The following is a 12872-nucleotide window of genomic DNA, read 5'->3' on the forward strand; positions in this document are numbered from 1 at the left end:
AAAAATACATGTCATATGGTAATATAAACAATCCATTATAGCTGCGTGTTTTTTTTGTCAGACATCATATTTCTTCTTTCTGAAAAATTATCTACACTATATTTCTTCTTTCTGAAAAATTATCTATATTTCTTCTTTCTGAAAAATGATCTATATTGTGACTGGTTAAATACGTATTCTAATGTGTGTATGTGTAAGTGTGTGTGGACGCAAGCATGTGTGTAGAATATATGTCCAAAGAATAATACACATAATAACTACCAGCACACATATGAAACTGACGCAGACTATTTCAGCAAGTTGCATTTTGATGGACAGCTTCACATTTTATATGATAGCAACAACACTCTTGCTCACCGCAGAGCGTGGTAAGTGCTCCGGGGGCCATAAAGAAACCCTCACAGGACTTGGCAGGGCTCACGGAGCCCCCTTCTCCTGCTTGGAGGCCAGCAGCGGGACTGTGGCCTGGGTGAAGGCCCGCGTTCATGTAGCCCGGTGGCTTTGCACCCTTCCCCCAGGACCAGGCCTGCAATACGGCAAACATCACAGCTGCCTCTCAAATATCACACGGCATCACAGACAAATTAAATCACGGCCGCAGCGCCGCAGCCTGCCTTGGGCGGGCGTCCTCTCCGAGCAGACCCTTTCCCATAATGCTCTCTTCTCACTCTTCACTCACGCCCCAATGAATGAATGGATGAATGAATGATTGAATGGATGAATGGCTACATTCTGGCTACTGTTCTAAAGACCTTCTGAGGTGCTTCAGAAGTGCTGCAGGGGATTCAGCTCTGCAGCACCGGTGAGTAGTGCTAATCTGCTACATGGCAAAGATACAACTGTGTGCTGCTGAACTCACCACACAGAGGCTGCCTGTTGGAGAAAGTGAATCATAATCATACACGCGTTGACTAACGGCTGTGGGATCTCTCAGAGACTCCAGTTTTTATTTCACAGTTGTTCGTTAAGCCACTCTCACAGAGGTGTGTGTGTGTGTGTTTGTGTGTGTACACTCATTTCACCAGGAATTGACTGCATGGAGGTTCATTTTAACCATTTTGGACATCCATAAGAGGATGTGATCCTGTCACGTTCAACTATGAATGTTTGCAAAGCCCTGAGGTCTGGTCCCAGTTCTGGTAGTCAAAACATTTACAGAGGACTCTGAAGGCATCCTCCATTTACAGAAAGCTCTCACCACCACCCACTGCGAGCATCTCCACTGAGCAGCCATCCCTCACCGAAGGTGGTCTGATCCAATCATTTGGCAATCCTGAATGGATGCCATGCAGATTTCATTTGGCATTTGTGCACGTCGTAAATATCAAGTAAGCCTCGCAGTCGATGAGATTTGCCACCAGGAGATGCTCTGACATATTCGCCGAAGTTTATTCAAAGCTGTCATTGCTAAAAAGCGACTTGCTTCTTGGAAGTCACCCATGTGACTTCAGGCATGGTTTGCTACTACAATTTCCCAACTTGTGGCAATATTATAATTTGCCATGGACTTTTTGAACCATATAAGCAACGAGTATCATCGCTTTTCAATCAATTTTGGCATTCACAATATTCCATAGCCAACAATGGGCATCGCCATGCCCTCCAACCAGCCCCTCGGCTGTATGCACTATGCAATTTACCGTAGTGAAGCTGTCAGGAAACTAACAGTGATGCAGCTACCAATGCAATCATTCTAGATCTGATATCAACATGTCATACAGTTAGGCCATCAATCCTGAGCTGATAAAGTCAGTAGTGCTTCTCCAGAGGACTTTTCCTGTTTCTCTCAGATGCTGACAAATAATTAAAAAATAAAATATATAAAATCAGACAGGATTCAACAAATGACCAGACAAACAGATGATACAAATCATATATGGCACTACATCACATGTGGTAATACGCGCGTGCGCACAAACACACACACACATACAGTACACACACACACACACACACACACACACACCGTTAGCACCATGAGGACTGACAATTATAAAATAGAAATAAGGACAAGTAGTGTTTAGCCTATGAAGTCAGTGGTTGCAGTGTTGAGTGTTTTTAGTTTAGATTTTAAGCCACTAGTCTAGAGTCACCGCTCTTTATGCCATCTGGTAGCATTCCATCGTGTGGTGTCTTTCACTGAGAAAGCTGGCTATCCAAAAGATGGGCTCATCTATCTGTTTAGATGACTTTGTCTACTACTGCTACTGTTAACTGTGTAAGAGCCACAAGAATAGCCTCTATACACAATTGTACTTTGCACTTCAGCCACAAAGCTTTTGGACAGTCAGCTTTCATAGCGATAGTTTCTCACCTGCTCAGCTGAGTGGTTTTTGCATTTGTACGGCGTACGGTTTTAGCTCTACCCCTGCCAATTCTGTGGACGATCACTGATATATAAGTTGACAATAAGGGATCTTACACTGATCCTTGTGAAAGTAAAGGGTGTATTCTTCAGCTACATGGTGGTACACTCATTGCACACTTCATGTAGCTGGAGAATACACCCTTAACTTTCACACACTGAATCCAAGTATGATGACATTCATACCAGTGTCTGTTGTTGGTGTCTTTACATAGGTTGCATCCCTTTTTTTCAGTAATTAGATTGTTTACAACCAATCACAGATATGATGGCATCACTGGCATTACATTACCTGCACCATAATACTGGCTGTGTATTACCTACAGATGAACACCTTGCTGGAGGTTCGTGCGACTATCATGATATTAGGCTGGAAATCACACAGACATATTGACACATAACACACAGCAGCAGGAGGGGTACTATGTGCGTCAGAGGAAGGAAAGGATGTGGGTGGTGTGTGTGTGTGTGTGTGTGTGTGGAGGTTGTACAGTCCTGTGTGTGTGCACGCACAAGCGTGTGTGTGTGTGTGTGTGTGTGTGTGTGTGTGTGTGTGTGTGTCTGTGCGTGCGTGTTTTTCTCCCATAATGATTTTTCCGCTGGCTTCTGCCGTGCTGGCGTGTACATTGGCCTGGGAGACAGACAGGAAGGCCCAGGTGAGGCCTGGCCTCACAGGCAGCTGTGACTTTCAGCACAGCTGTGACGGGGAATAGCAGGAAATGTGCTGGATGCTGAGGGATAGCAGGTGATGGACACACACGACACGCACGCAGATGCCCATGGACTAGGGATGGCGAAAACTACAAATTTTCTTGACTGACCACCGAGCCCCATTAGCCGGTTGAAACCGGTTAGCCGATTCGTTTAAAATATGCTACGCTATTTGAAATAATAGCCACGCAATTTCGCAACTCTGTCACATCTCTCTGTCCCCCGCTCACACACAGCCCCGGCGCCGTCCTTTCACTCACGTGACTTTTTTAAAAGTCCCCTACAGCGCGAATCATGAGTCCCGCAAACCAAGGAGCTTGCAAGTAAGTGGAGGACAGATAGTTTCGAAATGGTTTGGGTACAAGGTGATCGCGTTGCAAATAAAGGCGCTTGTCTAGCGTTAGAAGCTAATTTGAAAAAGAAATTGCCGCGGCTCACTTAAGAAAATGACAGCTCCGAAGAGACGGCGCTTAGTTAGAGGAAGTGCTAACAATAATAAAGAATGATCATCATCATTACCTTATTTGTTACCATTGATGACCCTTCCTGAAATGTATATGTAATGTATTTCCAAATCTAAGCCCATCTTATGCGGAAAGTTGCCAGATTGCAACACGAACCAATGGATAAACAGGCACCTCCAGATTGCAAAAGACGCGTCAGCCAAGGCAGAGCGCTCAAACCTTGTGCCAAATGCTTTTATTGGTTTATTAAGTAGCCTAGCCTACAAGCAGGCGAGTTATGAAAAATGTAGTGTGAGGTATGTTAACTTCACACAAACAAGATCTTGGAATGAGATGGCTAGCTGTAGTAGCACTTAGTCCACTGTCTATAATAGCCTAATTTAGAGATCGGTTTTTTTTTCTTCTTTTTAACCGACTAGCGAAAACTTTGATCGGTTGACGTGGATACGGTCAACCATCGGTCAAACAGTCACCGGTTAACATCCCTACCATGGACACACACACACACACACACAGACACACAGGACTGTACACACACACACACACACACACACACAGAGGACTGTATACAGACAGACACTTAAGGGCTGCTAAGGACATGCATATGCAGCATGTAGACATATGCAGAAAAAAAGCATATGCATGTGTCACACACACACACACACACACACACACACACACACACACACACACACACACACACACACACACACACACCGTTAGCACCATGAGGACTGGATCCGGGATACTTTCTGGATCCGGGATGTCCGCCTCTGCTGACAGTGCATAATTAAGTGAGAAGGGGAGGTCATGAAAATGGCAGGTTTGACCTTTGACAAGCAATGACATGACCCTCACGTGGAGCTCTACTGATCTACTGTCTGACTACATGCAAAGATGTGTGATGATGAAACCGATCCAATCTGCCTGGTATCAGGGACTGTGGAGATGCTGCTTTAGCACTCTGAGTGTGATTGCTGGATGGGTGGTGTCTGTCCATCACTTACCTGAGCTGCCACATGTTCCTCTGCTCTCAAGATGATACTTCTCCACACTCTGGCTTTCACCTTTGCTTCAGGACCAGCTTACAAGCTTTTTTTGTTGATTTTTTTGTTGCGTCATGGCTGTGACTTAGGAGGATGCGTTCTCACTGTGGGTGAAATATCAACAGAACATCAGAGGTTACAGCGCTCTCTTCTGGAAGGATGCTGCTATTACAAGAATCTACTTCAGGAGGCCGAGAGATGGCTTCTGTGAAATAACAATTAAACAACAAAAGAAGACATAAATTATGTCAACAGAACTGGTACACTAAAGAACACAAGCTGTAGCCCTACACCCAGTTCTCGTAATGCTGATGACACTTCCAGGCCTGATCATCTCTGTACACAGTGACATTTCAGGTGTTTCTTCTGCATAAGCTGACTCTTGTGTGGCTGTGTACCAGGAAGAAAATGTCAATAAAACTGTTGGTCTTTTATTTAAGTGGCAGGATATTTTCCCTCCAGCTACACATTTCTATTTTCTCTATCACAATTTGGATGGCATTCCAGCAGACGAATACTGGTTTAGTGTAATCACTGCAGAGCTACCCAGGGCCCACATATTTGTAATGTGTGGACCTTGGATAACATTTTAATTCTCTCTCTGTGGAGAATCCTCCCCATCAGACATGAAATGCTTCTTCTCCCTCAGCGAAGTCTTTACAAGAGCTCTGAGATCGGCTTGTGAGAGGCTTTACCATACATACTAGAGCTAATTTACCAACACTGCATACATAATAACTCTTTAAAACTCATTAGAGCGGCTTGATGACTGTTTACAGTCCCTTTGTCCCCATCCACCATAGTATGTGCCATACTTTAACACTGGTAACACATTGGCATATTGACTCTCTCAAGGAAAACTTTCCCACACAAACCAAACAGCGACCGCCACTTGCTAATCCTGCAATTATATTGTATCATTTAAATATCCCTTTCTCCCACTCTCTCCTCTCTGTGGTGATTTCACACTCTCTCTTTCCTGTCTGCTCTTGTCAGCTTTGTCATGTCACGTCACGTCATCAGTTCATTTCCCCTCACTGTCTCATGCAAAAAAGTATCAATTTCTCTGAGACAATGGGACAGTGATGGGGGACCAGGCCTGTGTGGCCCAGTAATGGAGCTCTCCCCCCATGAGCCTTGTGGGGAGCCCTGCGGGGGGTGGAGAAGGTGTCAAACCAGAGGGGCATTAAAGAGGCCTTTGTAAGCACTGCTGGATTTGAATATAATCACACACAGCTTTCTTCCTCTTTGAAACTAATACCATTGTTAGCCATGACAAAGGTGGTAGCAGGGGCCACAGTGACCACTGCATAACCTGTACTCCCAACAGGTGGCACTTACGGGGCCTGATAGTGTGGGGTGATGTGTCAGGAGGAGGTAGCTGTGTTCTTTTAAGGAGAATTAAGATGATTCAAATTCTATCAAATGTTTGGTCAAATCAAAGACATACAATACATGTCTCAAAAAGTAACAATGTAACATGTTTTAAATTATTTTACTTGATTTATAGCTTGATTAGCTTACATTGTTTCACTGCTGTTATCACAAGCTGTTATTGGGACTGGCTGCAGATGGAAGTAAGGACATTACATTCGTTCAATCAATCAATCAAGATATGATATCTGAACTGTTCGATGCTTTTAAGTGAAATGATAACCCTTTGGAATATATTTGGAGAGTAAACCCGGAAAATAACAGGTTGACAATTTGGCCAAATGCTATTTTTGACAACCATTTAATCTTGGGCGTATAGTTTTGTTCGTCCGTTTCATAACAATTACATTTTTACTCTACCACTCTATCACTTTCAGAATTAAACTACTGGTGTAAATGACACAAAATACTTCACACAAAATACCTCAGAGTAGAAACGATTTTTGACTGTAGGCCTACTCCCCACTTGAAAATTCTCCTGCGCCCCAGATATGGATTCGACAACGTACTTCTCGCGCGCTTCCACCAGATGTCATTCGTGGCAAACAGCACCTGCACACCATGACGCATATGTCTCTTTCTCACAGTAATCGGCATCTAAGCAAGTGTGCTCTTTGCATTGGCTCTGAATGTATTTTGCCTGAGTGTTGTAAAACCCTCACGTTGCTGCAGTCTGCGATCTATGTAGCCTATAGAGAACACATTTAATTTTCACTTTGAATCTCATTTCTGTCTCATCTAATTACATTAGGGCCTGTATACCAGAGGAAATGTTAACCAACAAAATCTGTCATGTCAGTGTCTTGCGGTAAGAGTAGCGTGTGCCTTAAGTGGATAATACTGGATAATAAGCTAGCATTCACATGACGCTCAGTTCAGTGCGTTCGTTATGGTCTGGGTCAGAGGCCAACGCGTTTGGGGGGGACAATATTAGGCTATCCAAAAGCAGTGTGTTCCAGCCACATATGCACAGCTGCGGCCAAATGCATTTCCACGTGATACTTTATGAATGTACAGGTTTAAGTAAGCGTATGGCATGACGTTAACTAAGCCGCACACAAATCTCCCGAGAGAAGCAGCGATGCTGTGGCAGTTACTTTGGAGAAGCGCTCTCTTGCCATGACTTTGCTCAATAACCAAACACGTAGGCCTAGGTAGTCTATAAACTGCACCTTGATTTTACTGCCTGAACAGGTTTGATGACAGAATGCCTATCCTCGTAATATTATCTCCGTGTTGAAAATTATATCCTCTAGTAAGGTGGCAGTGGCACATGGCAGCAGTTGTGACGCATAGGTGAGCATTTTGGGAATATCATTTCCTTAAAAAAAAAAAAAAAAAAAAAAAAATTTTACAAAAATGACACATGATATATTCTATATGTTAGAATAGGCCTATCCGGTGTTGTCTTCTTCTGTTACGCTATGGGGCTCAACTTATTTTTCTTACTTACCCTAATGACAAGCCTGAAAATAGTAACGTGGATGGTAGGAGTAAAACCAGGTCACATACCAGTAACTACCTACTGTGCGCTTTGGAGCAATAGTTAAAAAATGGAACAATAGCTATTGTAAAATGTGAACGATTGGGAGCAATTAATACATTTTCAGAGTTGATCAGTGTCAGTGATTAGCTCCTTACAAACGGCCAGAAATAAGCACCAAAAGTTCTTCACAGGAACATCGATCATCCTGTCAGGTGCCACACCCCCCGATTGTAAGTGGCTGGAGGGGCAGCACCTCTCCGACGTCATGAGAGGAGTGACTTAAAACATGTTCTCTGGCAGCAAGGACCATCAGACAGTCTGCGTTTGCGGCGTGAAGACCACCAACATTGATACCACGATATGCCTAAAATAGATTAAGAATATCGATCAGTAGTAGTAGTAGTAGTGCCTTACTCTGTTCATTAAAACTGATCGCATTACAGTCTCGGCGGAAAAAGATGTCGGAATTGTCCTTATGTAGAGAGGGAGAAAAGTCACTCTAATTGCGGTAGCCTATGTCGCCCTTTTACTGTGGGATTACTGAAGAACTTTGAAAAGTTGTGTGCGTTTTTTGACTAAAGGAAAGGCTCTGCAGTTTACAAGAAGGGATCCTTCATACACGCGCGCGCGCGTTCAGCCGTCCTTCCCACACACCAGTAACTTCAGAGAAGAAACTCCCTCCAAGGTGAGCGTCACATAGCACGTCTGTTATTAATGCTTATTTTCTGGCAATCAAATACCAACCTTGAACGCAATGACTAAACCTGAGCAAACCTGATATTGTAGCCTACCGGGACAACGTTTCAACACGCGGCATGTTACGGCAGGTCCACACATCCTCCAACTTCCACACCTTGTTAGTTCTCGGAATCCCTGGGCTTTTTAATATTCAGTATAAATTAGACTCTCTTCATACTTCACCGTTAAAAGGAGCAAAGTTCGTTTTGCTTATCGCTTCTCTGCTGCAGGGAAGAATTTATACACAATAGGGAGTTGTACGCCGGAGTGTTAATTAAAAGGAGACCCGTTTTAATGAAACTGCGATGCGTGTAGTTATGGCCCCTGAGCGCATTATTAAAAGAGAAGGATATATTGCTAATCTGCCTTGGTGCCAACCGGGTTTGGTCATTGCTCGCTGGCGTTGCTACTATTTATAGTGGCTGTTAACGGTGCAGTCATGCTTATTTATTTTAATTACGAACTACTTCCACTGGCTTCTGCGCTGAGGGTTATTTGTTTATTCAAAAAAGTGGACAGGATCCTCAGATTTTACACATTATTTGCCAGGTCTCTAGAACTTTTGTCTATGGATTTGGTCGAAGTTGCACTTGAAAGGTAGCTTTCTTGACAATGGAGTAGACTTCCCTATTGCTCTCAGCTCAGCTGCCTTCAGTAAATCTTACATGCTTGCACTGAATCATGCTGCTAATAAGGCAATGTATTCTTCTAACATTGTTAACACTAAACCAGCTGTGACCACACACAAGACCCTTCATTGAGGAGTAAACTTCCCCATAGCCCGCCACATGGTTCTCTGCGAACCCTGATGAAATGTGATTTGTACCTTAGGGTTAAACCATCATTAGCACCACCAACCTGACACCGTGCCCAATCAATCAGTCTGTTTGCGGACAGGCTTGTGGTGTTGTGTTTCTCCTCATTAGCTTCTGGTTTTGGTCTTTATTTCATCAATCAGCCTGTTAGCAGAGTGGAACCAAGCCACCACCACCCCCTCATCCTCTTTGCCTATTGTTCTGGATGTAATTGTTTTGAAATGTGCACCAACCCCTAATCATCCAAAACCCGACTTCTTCACGTGTTTTCATGGCAAAGGAGGCCCTGCTTTTTTGAAGTCATGTAGAGTGTTATCCAACTGCTCCTTGACTTGCAAATGCAGCTGCATGCCCCTCTCTCTCTCTCTCTCTCTCTCTCTCTCTCTCTCTCTCTCTCTCTATCTCTCTCTCTCATACACACACAGGCATCTTGCATTTTGCAACACATTCTTGTGAAAGCTGAATTCCACGCTTGTTTTAATGGGGTTAGGCACAAAAAAACCCTGCAGTTCTTCAAAAAAGCATGAAGTCATGCAAAAAAGGCTGTTAGAAAGTGATAAGAAGGAGTGTTTGTCTCTCACAGTCCTTTTTATAAAGGTGGTGGCCAGGCTGCTTTGAAATGGGGATAAGCTTACCTAAGTTGTGCGGTGGATAATGTCATTGTTCTTTCCTCCCTTTTTTTCTGCGATGCCTCAGAAAGTGGGTGAGATTCCCTCAGGGTCCCATTCGGCACTATTGTTTCTCGCTATCAGGTCTGCCGCAAAAAAAAAAAAAAAGATGATTAAAAAGTGGGATTTGCATTTTTATGAGATTAGCGTGAGTGAAGTAATTTGGCGTCTCCTTGAGCGTGGCGTTCATTGCGTCGCAGGTGTGAAGTGAAAGTGCAGCGCGGTGTTAAGAGAAAGGTGTTGCTGTTTGACACTTTCCACGCTGCGCCGGGCAGGCTGCAGAGCCTGCTGATGTGTATTTGACTGCCTTGAGAGTAAAGGCTGACATTTACTCCACCGACTGGAGTGAGTAAGTGTGCCCATGGAGCCTGAGTTGTTGCACAATACTGGAAATGCAGGAGTACTGACACCCCCCCCCCCCCCCCCCCAACCCATCGCTCACCAACACCACCTTCTCATTGGTAATGACATTGTAACTGCCGATCTGAAGGCTATTAAGCTGGTCAGACGAGTGAGAGGCCAGAACTCCAGGCGCACTTCTCTTCATGGGCTTCAAAGTGGTTGTGTTGTCACTCAAAACATGTCAAAAGAGTTTGCTGTTCCAGTTCCAGCGCCACATTGTTTTCAGCGAGCCTGCGCTCCAAAGGCGAGCTGAAATGTGACATTCCTCCCTTCCTGTCATCTTTTTCCTTGTGAAACAGAAATTGTTACATTTCCCCAGCAGTCGGAGGGGCGGAGGTGCTGATGTTTGGAGGTAAGTGAGCAAGTTTCGCACCAGCACTTAACAGCCAGAGGAATCTGGCTCGTATCATAGAAAACAAACTGCGTGCGGAGGGAGTCCGCTCCAAGGGTTATGGTTATGTTATTGCTCCGTGTTGATGGATGGCTATTCTCCACATTCAAGGTCTGTCCCACATTAGGCAGTTGTTATTGCATGCGTTTAGCGGCCACTTGCTATCACGTCAGCTCATCTTAGGTTACAGCGTTGCTTGACTGGTGCACTTTGTGCAAGGCAGGGCGACTGTTGTCGTGCCAGTTTTCTACTCGGCCGGGCCATGTCCACATTTTTGCGTTTGCGGACAGTGCTGCCCGAGACCCATGTGGGAGATTTTGTCCCTGGGCGTGGGAAAGCGTGCTGCCAGCTGGTATCTTAAGTGCACACAGAAGAAAGCTTCGGGTCTCGGAAGCCACCCCCCCCCCCCCACCAGGAGCTGGTCATGCTGCTTTCCTGTGACTGCAGCAACCTCAGCTGACCTCCGCTCGACCCCTCCAATCAGAGCGGCTCAGGGGTGACCTTTGACCTGCCCCCGGCATCTTCTGTCTGTTGCGCGTCGACTCCTGTGACAGAACAGAGAGAGAGAGAGGAAGTAACGTGCGATAGTGTGATTAGCGTCCCAGACGGCCGCCCGTCCACGTCCCACGCGCCCCATGCCAAGTCCTCCTCCCTCCGCACAATACCTTGCTTCTTCGTCTTCTTCACGGTTTCTCTGCGTAGCCTCACTTTTCCCTGTTTCTTTTCCATGGGCTTGGCCTGCTTTCGGAATGTTCAGTTCCACGGAGGAGACTTGGCCGGGTGGTTTTTGAGCGACGTTGAGAAAGACTGTAATTTGGAAAATACTGTATTCATCAATCACCGCGACAGATGTTCTGTGCACAGATGAACCCGCGGTATCTGTTTGCTTGGATCAAAAATGAACACCAGAATTGTGTGTCTGTGTGTGTGTATGTAAGCTTATACGTGTGTGTGTGTGTGTGTGTGTGTCTATGAGTAAGACAATGTTCCTCTATAAAATGTGTGTTTGTGTGTGTATCTGTGCATGTCTATGTGTGTATTGGCATGTCTACGCGGGTGTAAATGTGTGTATATGTCAGTGTATATGTGTCTCTCAGTATGTCTGCGTGAGTGCGTTTATGTGTGTGTGTGTGTGTGCGAACACGTGTGCGTATGCGTTCTTTGTCAGCAGCAGTTGTGCATTTCTTGGGGCTGGAAGGCTCTTCAGCCCGCAAAGACCACGTCTGCTCATTCCCGAGTACGACCCCCAGCCAGGGGGGAGAAGGGGTCGCTGGGCTCCAGGCCTGGCCCCTGTCACACAGCTCCTCGCCATGATTGAACCCAGGTGTCCGTGCCGCGGAGGGAACCAGAGCAGGCAGGGGCTGGGCATGCTCTCTTAATGCCGCGGTGGGGAGTGGCCACTCTACGGGCCTGTGGACCTGAGTGGAGGGAGACGACGCGTGCGTTTGGCTCAAATCGGATACGCCGACGATCCAATCTGGAGGCTTCAGTCAATTTTTGAAGACTATCAGCCTTCGTTTTTTTTATTTGCGGCGTTATTGGCGATTACTATGTGTGCCGCGACCCACCCCTGGTGGACCGTGTAGCTGACACGCTGTAGAGTTGCGCCCTGTTATGGTTTGAGTTAGGGCAATTCCAAAACTATATTATCTCCAGCTGTGCATGAAATCAATTTAAATCTGCGTTGGAAAAATGGAGGGAATTGTCAGGGATACGGCATGATAATATGATGATGGATGGAAGGTTTTTTTTTTATTGAACAACGTCGGTGATCTGTTTCTCATAATATTGCCCAAAGCATGAGTCTTATATGGAATTTAGTGTCAATCATGTAAGTTGCTGATTCCTGCAAGATCTTGGTGGTTTTGTTATAGTACTTTATCTCTTCACTTGACTAAATATATGGCCCTCTGTCTGGATTAAGGCAATGCATTTAAATGACTTATCAAAATGGCTATCATTCTGAAACATCTGTGAACGTTCAGGGTAAATGTATTAAGCCATACTTTAGGGACGGGCTGACTTGCATAAGACTTCCCTTGAAACCTCCCCCCTAACCACCCCTTCATCTCCCCACAAGAATCAACCACTTTCTAAACTATCCCTAACCTCCCGCTGACCGGACCCACCCCGGCCGCAGCTTCGGCGGCATGAGGGCGGCCTGTTGTTGTCCGACCGCCGCGCTCGTCAAAGAGGGCCGAGGCCTTAAAAAGATGACCGGGGCCGCCCGAGGGCATTCGTGTTGTTGTTTTCTGGTGGAGGCCCAAAAAACAGGCTTCCTTTATATATCCCTCGCCTCATTTAAGAGCGCTCTCTTTTTTTTTCCTTCTGGGGTCGTCCAGGCTCTCTGGG

General features: G+C 45.4%; 1 protein-coding gene across 1 annotated transcript in view; it reads left to right on the forward strand.

Moving 5' to 3' along the window:
* The first annotated feature begins 7820 nt into the window (after positions 1-7820).
* The window catches only part of lmo4a (LIM domain only 4a), an 11973-nt gene continuing 6921 nt past the window's right edge, over positions 7821-12872 (forward strand). Inside the window, exon 1 of the mRNA XM_062554631.1 lies at positions 7821-8191. The gene's annotated coding sequence lies outside the window, so the exon portion shown is untranslated. The remainder of the gene's footprint in view (positions 8192-12872) is intronic.

The sequence above is a fragment of the Sardina pilchardus genome, chromosome 14 (genome assembly GCF_963854185.1).
Source record: "Sardina pilchardus chromosome 14, fSarPil1.1, whole genome shotgun sequence".
Taxonomy (NCBI): Eukaryota; Metazoa; Chordata; class Actinopteri; order Clupeiformes; family Clupeidae; genus Sardina; species Sardina pilchardus.